The sequence below is a fragment of the Schistocerca cancellata genome, chromosome 4 (assembly GCF_023864275.1).
Source record: "Schistocerca cancellata isolate TAMUIC-IGC-003103 chromosome 4, iqSchCanc2.1, whole genome shotgun sequence".
NCBI lineage: Eukaryota > Metazoa > Arthropoda > Insecta > Orthoptera > Acrididae > Schistocerca > Schistocerca cancellata.
In genome coordinates this window covers 933,210,085-933,230,213 of record NC_064629.1, presented here as the reverse complement: position 1 = coordinate 933,230,213, position 20,129 = coordinate 933,210,085, and the positions used below count along the sequence as shown (strand labels likewise).

The following is a 20,129-nucleotide window of genomic DNA, read 5'->3' as shown; positions in this document are numbered from 1 at the left end:
ACGGCCACTTCGGCCGGCTGAAAAGTTATTCTAAACCGTTCAGGAACTGGACTGCAATGCTAAGTCTCGAAGGAGATAAAAGATAGGCAGTAGTTGAGACCGCGAATGAAGCCTACACGTCGTGTTATTCAGTCTGCACATTGAGTAAGCAGTAAAGGGAGCTGTGGAGAACTTTGGAAAGGTATTTAATATTCAGGAATAAGGAATAAAACCTGTAACCTTTACTAATGACATAATTTTGGGCATAGACAGAGAAGGACTCGGAATATCAGTTGAAAAGGACAGATAGTGTCTAGAAAACAGTTAAAAGATGAACATAAAGAACAGTAAAACTGGGCTCATAAATTTTAGTCTAATTTAAGCACGCGATGCGGAGGAAATCTGGTTATGGTGTGAGACACTTAAAGGTAGTAGATAAGGTTTGCTATCTGGGAAATGAAATAACTAACAATGGCGGAACTAGAGATGATACAAAATATAGACTTTAGCAATAACGCTGTCCAAGAAGAGAGATTGTTTAATGTATAACAAAAATTTCAGTCTCAGGAAGTTTTTTTTGAAAGTATTTGAAGTGGAGCTTCACATGATAGTGATATGTGGACTATAAACAGCTCAGACAAGAAGAAAACAAAGCTTTTAAAATAGTGTGTTGCAAACGAATGCTGAGGGTTAAACTGGCAGATGGAGTAACTGATGAAGAGGTGTCTAACCGAATCGTTTCGACAGAACACTTCTAAGAGGCATCAGGGAATAGTGCATTTCGTAGTGGGGAGGGGGTGGTGAAATCATTTCTTCCCCTATTTTCCTCACAAATGGAACTAAAGTAAACTCCACCCGAACAGCCCATCAAGGCCCAACGGAACCGTTCTGCCACCGTGTCATCCTCAACCCACAGGCGTCACTGGATGCGTATATGGAGGGCATGTGGTCAGCACACCGTATGTCAGTTTACGAGATCGGAGCCGCTCCTTCTCAATCAAGTAGATCCTCAATTTTGCCTCACAAGGGCTGAATGCATCCCGCTTGCCAACAGAAATGGAGCAAAAGTAGAATGAGTGTCTATCTACCTGCGTAGGAGCCCTAATCTCATTTATCTTGTCTTCGCAGTCGTTACGTGGAATATACACTCCTGGAAATTGAAATAAGAACACCGTGAATTCATTGTCCCAGGAAGGGGAAACTTTATTGACACATTCCTGGGGTCAGATACATCACATGATCACACTGACAGAACCACAGGCACATAGACACAGGCAACAGAGCATGCACAATGTCGGCACTAGTACAGTGTATATCCACCTTTCGCAGCAATGCAGGCTGCTATTCTCCCATGGAGACGATCGTAGAGATGCTGGATGTAGTCCTGTGGAACGGTTTGCCATGCCATTTCCACCTGGCGCCTCAGTTGGACCAGCGTTCGTGCTGGACGTGCAGACCGCGTGAGACGACGCTTCATCCAGTCCCAAACATGCTCAATGGGGGACAGATCCGGAGATCTTGCTGGCCAGGGTAGTTGACTTACACCTTCTAGAGCACGTTGGGTGGCACGGGATACATGCGGACGTGCATTGTCCTGTTGGAACAGCAAGTTCCCTTGCTGGTCTAGGAATGGTAGAACGATGGGTTCGATGACGGTTTGGATGTACCGTGCACTATTCAGTGTCCCCTCGACGATCACCAGTGGTGTACGGCCAGTGTAGGAGATCGCCCCCCACACCATGATGCCGGGTGTTGGCTCTGTGTGCCTCGGTCGTATGCAGTCCTGATTGTGGCGCTCACCTGCACGGCGCCAAACACGCATACGACCATCATTGGCACCAAGGCAGAAGCGACTCTCATCGCTGAAGACGACACGTCTCCATTCGTCCCTCCATTCACGCCTGTCGCGACACCACTGGAGGCGGGCTGCACGATGTTGGGGCGTGAGCGGAAGACGGCCTAACGGTGTGCGGGACCGTAGCCCAGCTTCATGGAGACGGTTGCGAATGGTCCTCGCCGATACCCCAGGAGCAACAGTGTCCCTAATTTGCTGGGAAGTGGCGGTGCGGTCCCCTACGGCACTGCGTAGGATCCTACGGTCTTGGCGTGCATCCGTGCGTCGCTGCGGTCCGGTCCCAGGTCGACGGGCACGTGCACCTTCCGCCGACCACTGGCGACAACATCGATGTACTGTGGAGACCTCACGCCCCACGTGTTGAGCAATTCGGCGGTACGTCCACCCGGCCTCCCGCATGCCCACTATACGCCCTCGCTCAAAGTCCGTCAACTGCACATACGGTTCACGTCCACGCTGTCGCGGCATGCTACCAGTGTTAAAGACTGCGATGGAGCTCCGTATGCCACGGCAAACTGGCTGACACTGACGGCGGCGGTGCACAAATGCTGCGCAGCTAGCGCCATTCGACGGCCAACACCGCGGTTCCTGGTGTGTCCGCTGTGCCGTGCGTGTGATCATTGCTTGTACAGCCCTCTCGCAGTGTCCGGAGCAAGTATGGTGGCTCTGACACACCGGTGTCAATGTGTTCTTTTTTCCATTTCCAGGAGTGTACGTTGGCGGTGGTAGAAGCGTTCTGCACTATGCTGCAAATGGCGGTTTTCTAAAGTTTCTCATTATTGTTTCGTGAGAAGACCCGTGCGTTCTCTCCAGGGATTTGCATTTGGGTCCAGGGAGCATCTCCGTAGTTATCGCGTGTTGACCTAGCTGCACGCCGCTGAAATGCTTCAATGTCATTTTTAAATCCGACCTGGTGGGAGTCCCAAACACTCGAGTCGTAATCAAGAACAAGTGGCACTAGAGTTCTATACGCAGTCTCCTTTGCAGATGAGTTGCACTTTCCTAGAATTCTCCCAGTAAACCGAATTTGACCATTCACCATACGTACAACATTCCTTTCTGGTTCGTTCCATTTCATACCGCTTTGCAACAGTACTCATAGGTATTTAACAGACGTGATTGTATCAAGCAAGACATTTACATCTACTTTTACATCAGTGCTCCACCAGCTATCTTATGATATTTGACGGAGACTATTTCTGGTACTACTGCCTTATCATTCCTTTCCTGTTCCGTTCGCGAGTGGCGCGTGGGAACAATGATTGTCGCTGAACCTCTGTCTTAGCTGTAATATTGTATTCCAGTATTACAGTATTGGTTTTCGTACTTATCTGCAATATCTTATGTTTTTCTACACGTAAATCAAGCTTCATTCATTAGAGAAAGTAGAAACCTTGTGCAGATAATCCTGTATCTCCTACATTGAGTCAGTGACTACACCAGAGATCAAGAGATGTCCCATCACATTTCCTGAAGCACTCTTGACAGTAAAGTAGTCAGTGATTTACTTGTAGCCTGAATAAGGTTTCTAGTGTGTGACTGTAGTAAACAAGTTCAAATGTATGTAGGCTGTAGCAGTTTTGCAAATATGAAAAGATTTCCACAAACTTATAAGTACTTCCGGTAAAATGCAATTTCCCCAATCACTCTGCGCGTTGTTCCCTGAATCTCGCGATCCGTCAGCATGCTATAGCGTCTTCTGACAGCTACATATAATGTTTACGGTGGCAATATGAGAGCACTGAACGGCATAAAACTTTTCATATAGTTTTGAGCACCTGGAAACGGAGATGCTGAAACGCGGTGGCTGATATGATACAATAGTATTATCCCACCTTTACTCTGGTTAAATTACGCATAATTACTGACAATCCATTACAGCTATATTTATCTGATAGAGAGCACCAATAGACAACAAATGCCTATAGCCTACGCAGTGAATTAAATAATAATTAAAACTGATCACAATGTTTGACAGAAAACAAACGTCGCAATTAATCATTAATCGTTTAGTATGAATAATCAACAGATATTTAATGTAAATGTCGTGTGATTAGGGCCTCCCGTTGGGTAGACCGTCCGCCGGGTGCAAGTCTTTCGATTTGACGTCACTTCGGCGACTTGCACGTCGGTGGGGATGAAATGATGATGATTAGGACAACACAACACCCAGTCCCTGAGCGAAGAAAATCTCCGACGCAGCCGGGCATCGAACCCGGGATCTTACGATTGACATTCTGTCGGCCTGACCACTCAGCTACCGGGGCGGACAGATATTTAATAGTTCAGAGTAAGGTGAAAATTATTAAAAGAATACAAAGTTTTTTGAAATTAGGTCAGGTGCTCGTAATGCTGGCTATCGAGTGAAATCACATTGGAATAATCACTTTACCTATTGATGTCTGCCTCTGCTGTTCTCACAATAGGGTTTGGCAATGCGGCAGTTTATTTGTCTTCAGCCGTTGTGGTTTGAACTTACACCTAGCGTTTGGAGGAATTCGTCCTTTATAAAGTACAGTGTGGGAGCGCGCTGTTCACAAGATAATTCAGGTATATGCAGGCCCCCCGGGTCTTTTAATGTAGCGGAATCCCATTACAAGTAATCTGTGCCGGATTGACAGGAGTCTGATCATAAACAGCCAGCAAACAGACAACTATCGACTCGTGTAATGTATTATTACGGACAATAGGTTTCTAGGGATTGCAGTGCACGTAGAATACAAGCTGCTCAGACGAGCGTGTGGCTACAGTCTGCAACCATACAATAACTGAGGGTTTAGAAATAAATGGATAGACCATGTTACAAGAACTAAAGCAAATAGAAAACCCAAAAAAAGAAAGATCAATCGATAAAATCGGAAAACATCACTACCTACAGCTAGAAAGTGTTGGAGAGACCTGAAAAGCAATTAACAACGTGCAATTACAGGCATGTAGCAAGAGATCGCAACATGCGAGAGCCTAACAGCTGAGATGGGCAGAAAATAATATTATTCAATATAAAATTGTTCTACCGAATAGTGATGGATGAAGCCATTAACCCAAAAAAAATCATTATTCATTCGTATTGCATGCCTAGACCGCTCAAATCGTTAGGAAATAGATGTGAACACTTAGCATCGTAACGCGCTAGAAGACACAGGTTTGCAAGAAGCACTTGTTGGATTTGGAAACTAACTAGAACTCTTAATTTCCACTGTTGACAACTGTAATTCTAGGTGTATAATCAGTATACTAGGATTTACAATTAAGGGGTAGGAGCTGCTGCCGGCTGTCACACTGCTAGCAACGCTGTTCGCCAGACGCACTGCCCAAAGTCGACCGATATCGGCTAAATTGTTAGTGGAATTAATCCCTGAACATTTCTGTAGTTAGAACAAAGTCCTGCATTGCAGATACTTTATTAACGAGACGACGAATTCATATACCCGAATTTTATGTTCCACACGTTCTTATCTGAATTCGAAACAATATGATTAATTTCACAAAACCGTGTTAATGAAGAAGGAAACGTTCTATTAAATGGGCTAGTTGGGACATGTATGATGATGGTTCTTTTACATCACTTCCATTTACTCATTAATGCAATAAAGATATCATTGAAATGTCAAAATTTAAGCCTTTTATGTAGGTTAGACTAAATTCCGTACGAATTAATGAACGTTGAAAAGCTTAACGAATGTAAAGTAGCAAGTGAATTATATTTTCAATACTGCACTAGTAAGTCAAGTGTCTGAGCTTGACTAACGGTAATATTTCAAATTAGCAATGATATGTACGAGGGCTATTCATTTATTAAGGTCCGACAGGTATCGAAATGGAAACCACATTGAAAACCCGATAAAGCTTTGCACAGATGCATTAATCAGTGTTTTTAGTATACCCTTCTATCGCGTAACGTCTCCATTTTCATTTCTGAGCTAACGATGAGCACGCAGAGATATCTCTCACCAAGTATAAGAGACATTTCACATGATTTCACGCCGCCACATAATGAAACTGGCATGCATTTCCTTCTTCATGATAATTCTCGGCCGGTCAATGAAGACGCTCCCGCAGCGTTTTAGGTGGGATGTGTTTGATCACCCACCATAAAACTGGGGCTTCGCTCCCTCTAAGTTTCATCTCTGCTCACATTCGCTGCTGGCTATGAAGGCAACATTTCGGCACAGAGAACGATGTGCAGATCAGCTTGGGGGAAGGCGCAAGCTGCTGCCTTTTATGACAAGGATATTGAAACGTTGCTGCAACGGTACTACAAATGTCAAACTCGCAGCGGTTACTATGTACAGTAGTAGCTGAAAAGTCTAGTTAAACATTGCAAATAAAACACTTTTGATTTTCGCTGTGATTCCCATTTTGCGATCGATCGGACTTTAATAAACGAACATATTTATTCACGCAACCATTAAAGTGATGCCCTGTCACATGTATAACCATTTTTCTCAAGTAAACACTGTTATTTATTTAGGCTAAGAAACTGCGATAAGTAAAAAAAAAAAGAAAAGAAAAGTTTCCTTTTTCTCATATGCAAACTAAAGAATTTCTGAAGAAAACTAAATCCAGAAATACGGGTAGCGTATTCCTGTTTGCCAAATAAATGTTTTACAGCAACATGTTTCTAGCAATCCATCTGCTGCCGCAAGGGAACTTCGACCGAATCGGTTGAAGAAAACAGAAATTTAAATCTCTTGCCACCGCCCAATATCACAAACGTCGGTTACACTCAGTTCGCACGACATTGCTGTATAGATTTGAAAGGATAGGCCACCTTCGCTCGATGTCTGTCGTTTGGCAAACCGTCCGACGACATGGTTGATCATAATGCGGCGTCGTTTGGCAGACCGTCCGACCACATGGTTGACCATAATGCGGCAATGGCCTTGCCGCAGTGGTAACACCGGTTCCCGTCAGCACACCGAAGTTAAGCGCTGTTGGCCTTGGATTGAGCTTGGATGGGTGACCGTCCTGGTCTGCCGATGGCTGTTAGCAAGCGGGGTACACTCAGCCCTTGTGAGGCCAATTATTCAGCTACTTCATTAAGAAGTACCGGCTCCGGTCACGAAAACTGACAACGGCAGAGAAATCGGTGTGCTGATCACGTGCCCGCATCCAGTGACGCCTGTCGTCTGAGGATGACATGTCGTTCGGTCGGTACCGTTGGACTTTGCAAGGCTCGTTCGGGCGGAGTTAAGTTTTGATGGTAATACCCTTGGTAACATTACTGACATGCAAACCAGATATCCACTTCCTTTTACAGCTAGACACTTCTCTGAAGTGAATTTTTTTTCCTGTCTAGATCGTCTACAAAGCAAACACACAATGAAGTACAATGTTATCGTAAATTCCTTTATGGAATTTGTTATATTTATTAATAAACTTTTGCCCGCATCTCGTGGTCGTGCGGTAGCGTTCTCGCTTCCCACGCCCGGGTTCCCGGGTTCGATTCCCGGCGGGGTCAGGGATTTTCTCTGCCTCGTGATGGCTGGGTGTTGTGTGCTGTCCTTAGGTTAGTTAGGTTTAAGTAGTTCTAAGTTCTAGGGGACTTATGACCACAGCAGTTGAGTCCCATAGTGCTCAGAGCCATTTGAACCATTAATAAACTTTTAAACTTATTACTCGGTTTATAAAATCAGCGTAACAGGAATGTGTTTCGCGCCGTGATATGTTCAAACACGAACTGAGGGCGTTCCCCCTGATCGTGACGCGGTCTTCGAACGCAGGTCGGTAAGGTTGCGAACAGCCGTGACGTTTATGGATGCAGTGACTTACAGCTCATCAGCATGCAAATTACTGGTCGTTGCACCGCCTCCTATACATAGTGTTCCCCGCGGTTTAACGACTGGTCTGCCACTGTGGTCACGTTTGCCGATGTGAACAACGTTCTGGTCCTAAGTTCTTCAGTCTCTTCCTGGATTACAACGTGTAGAAAAGTTTTCTCTTTGTCTGTGAGGTTGCAGAGGCAAACTTTACTTCAGATTTCACTCTATAATAAGATATAGGTCTCCTGTCATAGTGCGGATGTTTGTTTGGCTAGGTCAGTGCGAGAGAAGCCAAGGCGTTTCTCAGTTTTGAATGAAAATAAAAACCTTTGAAGGTATATTGCCTAGAAGCCTTTAACACACACACACACACACACACACACACACACACACACACACACACGCACGCACACACATGCACACACACACACACACACACACACACACACACACACGTATATATATATATATATATATATATATATATATATATATTTTAAGCTGGAATCCCTTCCTCCTGTCTTCCATCTAGGCCGGCCGGTGTGGCCGTGCGGTTAAAGGCGCTCCAGCCTGGAACCGCGTGACCGCTACGGTCGCAGGTTCGAATCCTGCCTCGGGCATGGATGTGTGTGATGTCCTTAGGTTAGTTAGGTTTAATTAGTTCTAAGTTCTAGGCGACTGATGACCTCAGAAGTTAAGTCGAATATTGCTCAGAGCCATTTGAACCATTTTTTGTCTTCCATCTTCTATAAAGGCTTAGCCCTGCAGTCCGTTCCTTCAGGCGTCTTTTGGTCGAAACCTGGTACCTTTTCTTCTCGTCTGTCATATCTGGTGTCGATATGAAACGAACAAAGTACATTACTATGTCGTAAGTTACATGTTATTCCTCCAGTTTGTTACGGCGGAAGTCAAGCGCCAACACGACACTGTTATAGAACTCGCTAATCTACGGTAGAGAAGAGATGGCTGTGAGAAGACGTCAACCAATCGCACGCTGACAGACGACAACGCGACAGCAGCGGATCCTATGTGAAGAGGACATGAGAGATCCAACCGATTGGTGACACGCGAGTTGAATAGCAGCTTCAAGATTAGAGTGTTCTATAGCAGCATCGACACAAATCGTTTCGCTTGTATACGCTATGTAACACAGACAGGATTCTCTATACTGAAGAAGATTGCTTATTTTGCATGTCGCCATTTGCTTGCAACTCTTCTCTGTAATTGATAGAGTTGAGTATAGTAATCTTTACTTTTTGTAATAAAACCCATTAATACGATTTGCTTGAAACTTCCTGGCAGATTGAAACTGTGAGATTCGAACTCGGGACCTTTGCCTTCCGCGGGAAGTGCTCTACCATCTGAGCTACCCATGCACGACTCACGACCCATCCTCACAGCTTCAATTCTGCCAGTACCTCGTCTCCTACCTTCCAAACTTCACAGAAGCTCTTCTGCGAACCTGGCAGAATTGAATCTGCGAGGACGGGTCGTGAGTAGTGCTTGGGTAGCTCTGATGGTAGAGCACTTGCCCGCGAGAGGCAAAGGTCCCGAGTTCGAGTCTCGGTCCGCCACACAGTATTAATCTGCCAGGAAGCTTCATATCAGCGCACACTCCACTGAGAATGAAAATCTCATTCTGGATTCGCGATTTGTTTGAATTTTTTATAGCGAACCGAGCACGCGGGATTCCTAGGTACCACATATTTGACGATAGAGCACGGAGAAATAACACAGTTCATGTTGCTTGGCGACTTGTTGGCGTTTTGGCGCTGCACCTTGGTGCCCAGGTTGCGGATCGTCAGTCTTGTGACGTTCTACAATTCTCGTAGAAATCACCTTAATCTCTACAAGGGTTAAGGTATACTGGCTACCTAATTAAGTTCCGCCCTCGGGGTAACTCGAGGAACGAGTACTGAGAGTTTGAGAACTTCATTTTGCATCCTTTGTAGGTGAACGATATGTGTATCGACCGCGATTTTCCATACAACAGGTGAGTACTCCAAACCTCGGCGTAGCCACGCCATCTGCAAAACGACTCCAAGATCCTGTGGAATACGAGAGCACGTCTGTCTGCCTCGATACGACGAATGCTTGGCTCTCCCCTGCAGAGAAGGCCAATCTCAAGCCAGAGTGATTTCTAAAATTTGTTCCACACTTGTTTAGGCATACACCGGCCAGGTTCAAATGGTTCAAATGGCTCTGAGCACTATGGGACTCAACTGCTGTGGTCATAAGTCCCCTAGAACATAGAACTACTTAAACCTAACTAACCTAAGGACATCACACATCCATGCCCGAGGCAGGATTCGAACCTGCGACCGTAGCGGTCGTGCGGTTCCAGACTGTAGCGCCTTTAACCGCTCGGCCACTCCGGCCGGCTAAGGCCAGGTTCCAAATCTCTGTCTCAGAAGATAGACACACAAACTGGTAACAAATATGGCAACTCACAAGAGTAAGCAGCGAGCGAGGTGGCGCAGTGGTTAGCACACTGAACTCGCATTCGGGAGGACGACGGTTCAATCCCGCGTCCGACCATCCTGATTTAGGTTTTCCGTGATTTCCCTAAATCGCTTTGGGCAAATGCCGGGATGGTTCCTTTGACAGGGCACGTCCAATTTCCTTCTCTAATACGATGAGACCGATGACCTCGCTGTTTGCTCTCTTCCCCCCAAATCAACCCAAGAGTAAGCTGCCACGATCCAAAGACAGATGACGCACACGACTTCCCTCACTCAGGTTAACTGAAGACTATGACGACAGTTAAGGAATCCGGCCACGTATCTGAAATAAAATATATTTGCCGAATCATGACCCCGTATGACGGTATAAATATCGTAAAGGAGAAAGGGTTATGAGAGACCTACAGTAAAACAAGACGCAAATCTTTTACAGCACTTAACTTATGTTGGAAAAGTCCTCTTAGGCGAATAAAATTTAAACTTTCTTTTGTTCATGTGCTTAGCTTCTAAAGACTCTGACAGACGTGAGAGCCGTAGTGAACCATCAAAACGGCGTTTACGCAAGACACTAGTTACAAGCAACATGCTGTACTCGAATTGTTCATGAGAAGAAGAATCAGTAGTGAACTACCATAAACGTTTGTGTGTAGTGTATGGCTCTGATGAAGTTGATATGTGTAGCCTTGGTCGATGGGTAAAGAGAGAGACACCGTGTTCTTCAAACCAATAGCGAACAATTGTGACCCAGTGACATGGTGTATTGTCATTCATAAAAATTCCGTCGTTGTTTGGGAACATGACGTCCATGAATGGCAGAAAGTGGTCTCCAAGTAACCGACGAAAATGATTTCCAGTTAACTATCAGTTCAGTTGGAGCAGAGGACAACCCACATCATTATGGAGCCACCACTAGCTTGCAGAATGCCTTGTTGACAACTTGCGTCCATGGCTTCGTGAGGTCTGTGCCATACTCCAACACTCTTACCAGCTGAAATCGGGACTCATCTGACTAGAAGACGATTTACCAGTCGTGCAGGGCCCAACCAATATGGTCACGAGCCCAGGAGAGGCAATGCAGACGATCTAATGGTCTTACCAAAGAGACTTACGTCGGTCGTCTGCTGCCACAGCCCATTAACGCCAAATTTCGCCGCAGTGTCCGAACGGATACGTTCGTCGTACGTCCCACATTGATTTCTGCACTTAATTCACCAGTGTTGCTCGTCTGTTAGCACTGACAACTCTACACAAACGCTGTTGCTCTCGGTCGTTAAGTGAAGGCCGTCGGTCACTGCGTTAACGGTGGTGAGAAGTGATACCTGACATTTGGTATTCTCGGTGCACTATTCACACTGTGGATCTCATAATATTGAATTCCCTAATAATTTCCAAAATGGAATGTCCCATGCGTCTAGCTCCAACTAGCAATCCACGTTCAAAGTCTGTCAATTCCAGTCGTGCGGACATAATGACGTCGAAAACATTTTCACATTATTCACCTACGTACAAATGACAGCTCTGCCAATGTACGTGTATGTGTGCATTTCGCTACCTCATAACTTTTGTCAAGTGACTATAGCTGGCTGCTTTCAGAACCTCCTCTCAGAGCCACCGATCACTACATTGTGACTCTTGAGGCTGCAGACCAGCGCATCTCCGCTCCACGATTGGCTCTACAGCTGTCGCTAGGAATTGGAAGTTCAGATGATGCAGTTGTTTGTACCAAAGTAGCAACGTCAGAAGATAGTAAGAATGTGCAGAACGACCTGCAGAGAATTTATGAATGATGCAGACTCTGGCAGTTGACCCTGAACGTAAGTAAATGTAACATATTGAGCATACATAAGAAAAGAAATCCACTACTGTACAGCTACACTAATGATGGCAAACAGCTGGAGACAGCGTCTGCTGTAAAATATCTACGCGTAACTATCCAGAACGACCTTAAGTGGAATGACCACATAAAACAGACAGTGGGAAAGCAGACAGAAGACTCAGATTCATCGGGCGAATTTTAAGGAAATGTAACTCATCCACGAAAGAAGTTGCTTTAAGGCTATTATTCGCCAGATTCTTGAGTACTGTTCATCTATCTGGGTTCCCTATCAGGTAGGGCTGATAGAAGAGATAGAGATGATACAACGAAGAGCGGTGCGTTTCGGCACGTGATCGTTTAGCTGGCGAGAGAGCGTTACGGAGATGCTGAACAAACTCCACTGGCAGACGTTACAACAGAGACGTTGTGCATCACGGAGAGATTTACTATTAAAATTTCGGGACAGCACTTTTCAGGAGGAGTCAAACAACATATTACTTCTCCCCAAATACGTCTCGCGCATTGGCCACGAGGAGAAAATTCGAAAAATTAGAGCGAATACAGTGGCTTACCGACAATCATTCTTCCCACGCAATATTCGCGAGTGGAACAGGGTTGGAGGGATCACATAGTGGTACCGAAAGTACCCTTCGCCACACACCATTAGGTGGCTTGCTGAGTATGATGTAGATGTAGATGTAGATGTGCACGTGCGGTGATTGAGGCACGTGGATATTCAAAGGTGTGCTCAACATGGATTCCACGAACGCTCACAGCAGACCACAAAATTCAAAGAAAGCTAATTTCATCGGAACTGTTGGAGCATTTCGAGGCCAGATCGTTACAGATGACGAAACCTGGGTGCGTGACTTTGGGACTGAAACAAAAAGGCCGTCACTGCAGCCGCACCACCCGCAGTTACCGAAAAAGAAGAAATCCCAGGGAGCTCCCTCTGCCGCCAAACTCATGATGACAGCCCTTTGCGATTGCGATGGTGTGATGCTCGATAACACACAAGTCTCAAAACAGGGGAACGACGTCAAATTGGGTTGTACATTATTAACTCTTCCAGTCAATAGCCCAGATCTGGTGCCCCCGGAATTCCATCTGTTTCGCTCACTTAAGGATTTGTATGTGGGACACACTTTGGAGATGATGAGGATGTAGTTCATGCAGTGAAAACATCGCTACGAGCACAGGACAAGAGCTTTGACCAACAGGCCCGTATTGCACTGAATAACATCTGTGCCAATGATTTTTCAAACTACTGTGACCAAACTGCTACAATGGAGCTATTACACTACCGTAAAACTTTTCATCATAATTGTTTGGGAATGGATGCCGAACAGTTAATCGTCCGTACAGCAGCATTTAACTTAATATTGGTGCCGAGCGCATTGCTTGTAAAGAAAGAACAATGGAAACAATTGTGAGTGAAACCGTGGACAGCGAGAAGTTCAATGTGTTCACCAGAATTAGCTCCATGAGCTATAGAACGAGGATATGAACCACGAAAATCACTCTAGAATGAGCGAATAAACATTTCAGTTTATCCTTATGAAAGTAGCCCCTCATATTTGAAAACGAGATACTCGTTTAAGAAATGTCGCACCATAATTTCATTCACCGTAATCTATATTTTTGGAAAGCCAGCAGCTAAGACGTTCATGATTTAAATGATGAGCCACTTCACTACTTATATACCGTTTCACGATTAACAAGACGTGTTTCCAGAATTTATTCTCATTATCAAGAGCGCATATTTACATAGATATTTTATGTGATGTCCATATGTGTGTTGTTTTGCCTCTCATGCCCTGCAGGTGTCTTTTTATGGTTTGCTACAGTCGGACAGATTTAATTTGTCCGATTATCCGAAATATCACGTAAAATACCTCTGCAAATATTTTCATTTTATAATGAGAATAGATTCTTGAAAGGCGTTGTGTTACACTTGAAAAAACATGTAACTGTAACCTTGTTTCCCTTTTTGAATGACTGAATCAATTTCTGCTGTAGATCGATTCATCGTTAGGTTAAGATTTTTAACAAGAGACGAAGGCTATTCCTGTTTTCCATATAGAACTCGAATCCGACATTTTACCATTTCACGTATTGTTCCAGAAACATATCAACCAAAATATAAATCACGTAAGGAGGAATTCGTGAAGGTTAAGTTAGGTTACTCAGAGTACAAATAAATGCGTTTATTTTGCTTGTGGAGTCTATCCATGGCATCCATGACTTTCCACACCTCTATAGACTCCTTGGTCCTTAATTCCTTCCTTACGTCGTTCACAGTGCAGCCACTTGGAGCGCAGCTAACTGCTGCAGCTATTCCTTTGCAACATTCTAACCGTACGTTGTGGTTTTCGTTGTCAGTGTGCTTTGCGCTGTGAAAAATTTCGCATTTATTCATACTTTGCAGCGATCGCTGTGGTGGCAGCCACGCACCAAATATACTTCAACGTCGTTTTAAAGGTTAAATTTACTAAAGTGAACGAAGCGACAAGTAAAAATGGCGAACTTTGATCAAAGCAGGACCCAAGCTTTAATTTTTGTCAACGATCTTTGGTAATAAATGTCTTTTATAAAAGCTTTCTTAGTACACTGTCAAAGACTTGACGAAGGGCTTTGATAAAGGATTAGACATTCTACAACACTTCAGCCATTCTCTGTAATCGAACGGTTCTAGGCGCTTCAGTCCGGAACCACGCGGCTGCTACGATCGCAGGTTCGAACCCTGCCTCGGGCATGGATGTGTGTGATGTCCTTAGTTTATTTAAGTTTAAGTAGTTCTAAGTCTAGGGGACTAATAACCTCAGATGTTAAGTCCCATAGTGCTTGGAGCCATTTGAACCATTTGAACCAACACTTCATACCGATTTCACCACACAAATAAAAATCAAATTAATTTGACGTTGACTACAAACTGCTGCTGATGATAAAAGCCACCCTATTTGGCAGGAAAACCAAACAGAGTTTATTGTGAATAAATCCGTCTAGGTTGCTTAATAAATTTCTTTGTTTCGGCTATTGTCACTAAAGGACCAAAAAGAGCAACAGATTCTTACAGAACATCAACTGCAAAAGATAAAAATTCTTATGTTACATATTTTTATTAAGTTTAGACACGAAAATGATTATAAATTGCAAAATAAGATGCAGTGTCAGTAGTACAATACTGTGTCCAATCGGGACGTTATCTAACAACTTGTTTCAAAAAAGTTATACAGAGATGTGAGTTCCACACTACAGGTGGCAGTAGTGTTAGGGACGTTGACTTGAAATTTCATTTTATTTGTTTTCGTACTCATACAAGGACAGACAGTCTTTAAATTAGAAACACTGAAGTGTGAACGTCGTCTGTCTATTTATAAGTAAGAAGGAAAAGGAAATAAATTAGGCCTACGTGGTACTCTTGGCGTCAGGTGGTTGGACTTTGTCCAGGCTGGAGCAGATGAGGTTATTTTCTCATGGTTGTGGCCTACTAGGCCGACTTAGGCGTGTAGGCAGGTGCTTTCCAGCACTTGTTGGAAGTAAACTCGCGAAATGTGCTGGCAGGAAAAAGCCCTTTCCAGGGACCTGCTGTTACTGGTGGCAGCAAATAATCAATGCAAATGTCTGCATACTGTTCCTGAGGAAGACTGGCTGAGAGGTCTGAACTTTAAAACGATATAGTGAAGATGCTTGGGTATGACGTAATCACTGAGGCAGACGGCAGATGTCCCGGGTGTAGGAGGTGGAAGTTAACGACCTTTCGTGATCAAAAAAGTTACTTTTTCCAACGCAGAAGAAACTGAAATCACCAAACACACCTGGTGGTGAACATAAATAGGTAGCACGAGGAGAACCCCTTACTACCTAAATTAGTTGCTGTTATCCTGTGGCTTGCTTGCATGCATCAACCATTTGGCCTCGTCACAGGCTAGACAATAGGTATAGACAACAGATACAAATATATGGCAACAATGATTAGCAATAATTTTCAATAATTTGTTGATATAAACTCTACATTACTTAATTTTAATACGAAGATGATCCGTGGCGATGTAGTTAAATATTCACCTGTACTGATCAATCTTTGAACACTGGTATACTCCTGAAACCACTGAACGACAATTAATATTGCTTACAGAATACCCAGTTGGAATCTTCTGAGTGACGACTGTAGATTAATCCTGACGCTTTTTTGAGGCACGTTATTGATCCTATCGAACCAACTGACTGGGTGGAGACGTACGTCTGCTTAAATCCATTTATGACTGATGAGTGTACACCTAAGAACTATTTGGGTGACGTAAGGCGGAAGCATTACTAGTCCGTGTTGTTTGCGCCCTCTTTGGCGTCTGACCGTCACTGTATTGCGCTTACGTGGAGGCAGACCTTGGCGTATGGCGCCCTTTCTGTGTGTGACTGGTCTGGTATCTCTCAAAGGAAAGGCAGAAAGCCTACAATAATTCGAAAGTGCGTTCCCGTAATCGAGTGTGCAGTTCTGCTCAGTCATTTTCCAGCTTCTTAAGCGACTGTTGAAAGTCAATGAGTGTGCACGGGATCGCTATGACAGAGCCTCTATCAACGTCTGGAGCCATCAGCTAACTGTAGGTGGTGTTTAACAAAACAGATTGACTTGGTAATGTCAATTTGAAGCCAATAAATTACATTTGTTTCTATGGGAACTTAGTACGTAGTGTTTTTGGTTACTTTTTAACTACAGATTTTATAACGGCTGTGTAGCAATTAAAAGCTTAAGTTTCCGGGAACCTATTGGATATAATATATTCACTGATTTTACATCGAAAATACAAAAGCCATGGGATAGCGAAATGCACATATACAGATGGTGGTAGTGTCGCGTGCACAAGATATAAAAGGACAGTGCATTGGCGGAGCTCATTTGCACTCAGGTGAATCCTATCACAAGGTTTCCGACGTGATTATGGCAGCACGACGGGAGTTTAAACGAGGAATGATAATTGGAGCTAGACACTTGGAACACAATTCACAAATCATTAGGGAATTTCAGTACTGCGAGATTCACTGTGCCAAGAGTATTCCGAGAATATAATCTTTCTGGCATTACCTCTCACCACGGACAACGCAGTAGCCGACGGCACTCACTAAACGACGGAGAGCAGTGGTGTTTGCGTACAGTTCTCAGTGTCAACAGCCAAGAAACGCGTAAAATAACCTCAGAAATCAATGTGGGAACGTATCAGTTAGGACAGTGCGGCGAATTTGGCGTTAATGGGCCGTGGCAGCAGATGACTGACGAGAGCGCTTTTGCTAAAAGCTCGACATCGCCTGCAGCGCCTCTCCTGGGCTCGTGACCATATCGATTGGACCCTAGACGGCTGTGAAACCGTGGCCTGGTCAGCTGAGTCCCGATTTCAGTTGGTAGGAGCTGATGGCAGGGTTAGAGAGTGCTACAGATCCTACGAAGCCACGGACCCGACTTCTCAAGCTAGTGGTGGCTCCATGATGGTGTGAGTTGAAATGGATGGGTCTTGTCGTCTAAATGAACCCATCATTCACTATAAATTGTTATGTTCGGCTATTTTGAGACCATTTCCAGTCATTAATGGACCTCATCTCCCCAAACAAAGGTGGAATTTTAATGAATGACAATACGCCATGTCACCGGGCCACAATTGTTCGCGATTGGTTTGAAGAACATTCTTGGCAGTTCAAGCGAATGATTTGGTCACCAATCGAACATTTATACACTCCTGGAAACTGAAATAAGAACACCGTGAATTCATTGTCCCAGGAAGGGGAAACTTTATTGACACATTCCTGGGGTCAGATACATCACATGATCACACTGACAGAACCACAGGCACATAGACACAGGCAACAGAGCATGCACAATGTCGGCACTAGTACAGTGTATATCCACCTTTCGCAGCAATGCAGGCTGCTATTCTCCCATGGAGACGATCGTAGAGATGCTGGATGTAGTCCTGTGGAACGGTTTGCCATGCCATTTCCACCTGGCGCCTCAGTTGGACCAGCGTTCGTGCTGGACGTGCAGACCGCGTGAGACGACGCTTCATCCAGTCCCAAACATGCTCAATGGGGGACAGATCCGGAGATCTTGCTGGCCAGGGTAGTTGACTTACACCTTCTAGAGCACGTTGGGTGGCACGGGATACATGCGGACGTGCATTGTCCTGTTGGAACAGCAAGTTCCCTTGCTGGTCTAGGAATGGTAGAACGATGGGTTCGATGACGGTTTGGATGTACCGTGCACTATTCAGTGTCCCCTCGACGATCACCAGTGGTGTACGGCCAGTGTAGGAGATCGCCCCCCACACCATGATGCCGGGTGTTGGCTCTGTGTGCCTCGGTCGTATGCAGTCCTGATTGTGGCGCTCACCTGCACGGCGCCAAACACGCATACGACCATCATTGGCACCAAGGCAGAAGCGACTCTCATCGCTGAAGACGACACGTCTCCATTCGTCCCTCCATTCACGCCTGTCGCGACACCACTGGAGGCGGGCTGCACGATGTTGGGGCGTGAGCGGAAGACGACCTAACGGTGTGCGGGACCGTAGCCCAGCTTCATGGAGACGGTTGCGAATGGTCGTCGCCGATACCCCAGGAGCAACAGTGTCCCTAATTTGCTGGGAAGTGGCGGTGCGGTCCCCTACGGCACTGCGTAGGATCCTACGGTCTTGGCGTGCATCCGTGCGTCGCTGCGGTCCGGTCCCAGGTCGACGGGCACGTGCACCTTCTGCCGACCACTGGCGACAACATCGATGTACTGTGTAGACCTCACGCCCCACGTGTTGAGCAATTCGGCGGTACGTCCACCCGGCCTCCCGCATGCCCACTATACGCCCTCGCTCAAAGTCCGTCAACTGCACATACGGTTCACGTCCACACTGTCGCGGCATGCTACCAGTGTTAAAGACTGCGATGGAGCTCCGTATGCCACGGCAAACTGGCTGACACTGACGGCGGCGGTGCACAAATGCTGCGCAGCTAGCGCCATTCGACGGCCAACACCGCGGTTCCTGGTGTGTCCGCTGTGCCGTGCGTGTGATCATTGCTTGTACAGCCCTCTCGCAGTGTCCGGAGCAAGTATGGTGGGTCTGACACACCGGTGTCAATGTGTTCTTTTTTCCATTTCCAGGAGTGTAGTACGTAATCGAAAAGTTAATTCGTACACAAAATCCTGCACCGGCAATACTTTCTCGATTATGGATGGCTATAGTAGCAGCATGGCTCAGTATATCTGCAGGGGACTTACAACGAATTGTTAAATCCACGTCACACCTTGTAAAAGAAGGTCAGTAGGTATCTCAGAACTTTGTCACCTCATTTTGTAAGGACAACAGTGTAGATAACATCTGTGTCCATCAGTAAACGTTTCTCACTTAATTTTCTGAGCTGTACTTGAGTAATTTTCTCGCGCGATAAAAGAGAGCTTGGATTCATGCTGAGTCCGTGTGCGGGACTAAGCTCGACTTCATGACATTTCTGGGAACGATACGATGGAGCGTATCAGGTTGAATTCGGTGAAACTGAAAAGTGCGTTGCGAGCAACTTTCTGGCGCAAGCCGACCGCTTTTGGTCAGTGCGTTCAGGTGAAAATCGACTAGTTGTGGTGATTGCGCCGTGTAATTTAGCCACCAGCCATGTCACTAATGGGTCAGTGACGGTAATGATCATTTGATTGTGCCGAGTCCAGAGTTCTGAGTCAAAAGTACGCTGTGAACTCAGCATACTTCCAAACATATCATGATGGAGTTATCTGTTGATATCAGAAGTCTCACCATAGTCACCAAGTAATAATAATAAATTCTGTGTCGTCTTAATCTTTGTTATGGTGCTTTCTTCGTATTCATGACAGATCTCGAAGGATTCATGAGGATTTCATATTTTTCCTATGAGTATTCTCCCACAACGGAGACCAAATATATGAAAGCAAGAAAAATGATGAGATTTTACAACAGCTAGACAAAGAAAAGTCTGCACTATGCATAAATAGGAACGAAGTTAGATAAAAGCTTTTATTGAAAACTGTTTCAACAATGAAAACTTCTTGTCTGTTAAAGGACAAAAACAGTATCTTTTAGCCTTTGGATCTTAGAAAGAAAATAAAACAGAACCGATGTGTAAAGGTGCTATGTACTGCCCGCTAAATATAGTTTTAAATGTTTTTATGAATTTAGTTTGTGGTCTCATTTAACGATGTTTTGTAATGTTTAAACGACACTTTTACTGTTGAACTTTTGAGCGCTGTG

At 45.0% G+C, this 20,129-nt stretch overlaps 1 protein-coding gene across 1 annotated transcript in view; it reads left to right on the top strand.

Moving 5' to 3' along the window:
- Positions 1–20,129, top strand: part of LOC126184512 (arrestin homolog) — a 448,574-nt gene that overhangs the window by 164,070 nt on the left and 264,375 nt on the right. The gene's annotated exons all lie outside the window — the stretch shown is intronic.